The following is a 1,357-nucleotide window of genomic DNA, read 5'->3' as shown; positions in this document are numbered from 1 at the left end:
AAAATGCACTTTGTTAATATCGGGCTGCAGGTGCCTGTGGCCTATGTCTTTGCAATGACCAATCCGTTTTAATCCTGTCATTATAGGCAAGGCAAGGCAGGCATGGCAGTTTTATTTGTATAGCACATTTCAACAAGAAGGCTATTCAATGTGCTTTTACACAGAACATCATGCAAAGGAAACATAATTATGCATTATGCAATGACATACATAAAACAAAATAAGATATACAATTACAGGCAAAATCCTTTTTTATTGGAAATGTTTTGGAAAATAGCAGATCTACAAGCTCAGTAGCTCACATGTTGCAGAACTTGCACTTTAATAATTCAGAGTCAGCTTTATTGTCACAAATAAAAAAGTGGGTGAATTGTTTTTGTGCGCAGCTCCCATCATGTCACTTTTTCCAAGAAAACAAACAAAGGAAAGACGAGGGGGGTGTAAGGATATCAAGGCAGGAGAAGAATGAAGGTTGTGAGCGCTTTTACCACAAAGGTACAGGTAAAGGGTTTTCTTCTGTGTGGGGTTTAGATATTTACAAGCTTTTGCCACAACCGGTGCAACTAAAAGGTCTCTATGCTTATTTACAAGCTTCAAGCTTGCTATACAACTGTACAGCTTTTTCCACAAAAAACATATTTACTAGAGTTGTCCCGATCCGATCACGTGATCGGAAATCGGATGGGGAGCAAAAAGAATTAATCGGGCCATCCCTACTATCAATAATATATCCATATCATGATATTAGACTGGATATTGTCTGTGATTTTGGATATTGTACTATTTGTGACCTAAAAGTGTTCTATAAAAATATTAATTTCGGATGTGGGAGATGCGGTATTGGTATCTAAATCAAATGGATTGGATCGGAATCGGATTGGGAGCAAAATAAAGTGATCAGGACATCCCTAATATTTACACATAGTACATAGATGCGTGAGCATAGCAGCCGCTGTGTACTGTGCATTTAAGGACATGATTCAAGGTGCAGGACAATATTCAAGGTGCAGGACATTATTCAAGATGCAGGACATTATTCAAGGTGCAGGATGTTATTCAAGGTGCAACATTATTACGTGTTGTGAGCTTGTAGAGCTGCTAGCTTTGAAATAATTTATATAATGTTTGTGGTTAAGTAAGTAATGGAATCAATTAATTTACCGTTCCTATAATGGATATTGTGAGGGTTCTGAGCGGGCTACGTGGAGAGCATAGACTGGTGCTAACCAAAAATGTAGGCTACCTCAAAAGAAGTGAAAAGAAAATGTATGACGCACTGTTATGTGGAAGTTATTTTATTTATACTTTTTTTTTTACCTTTGTTAACTGAAAAGACTCATTAGTATTCTGATAAAAT

The 1,357-nt window shown here is 36.9% G+C and overlaps 1 long non-coding RNA gene across 1 annotated transcript; it reads left to right on the top strand.

The window, feature by feature from the left end:
* Positions 1–494: 494 nt before the first annotated feature.
* Positions 495–1,130, top strand: LOC310856249. Its single transcript, XR_014569063.1, has 3 exons — positions 495–825; positions 885–1,004; positions 1,043–1,130. It is a non-coding gene; the product is annotated as an uncharacterized lncRNA (long non-coding RNA).
* The last annotated feature ends 227 nt before the right edge of the window (positions 1,131–1,357 follow it).

This window comes from Protomyctophum parallelum, assembly GCF_964188405.1.
Source record: "Protomyctophum parallelum genome assembly, chromosome: 3".
NCBI lineage: Eukaryota > Metazoa > Chordata > Actinopteri > Myctophiformes > Myctophidae > Protomyctophum > Protomyctophum parallelum.
The sequence above is the reverse complement of the archived record's forward strand: the minus strand, read 5'-3'. Positions and strand labels throughout refer to the sequence as shown.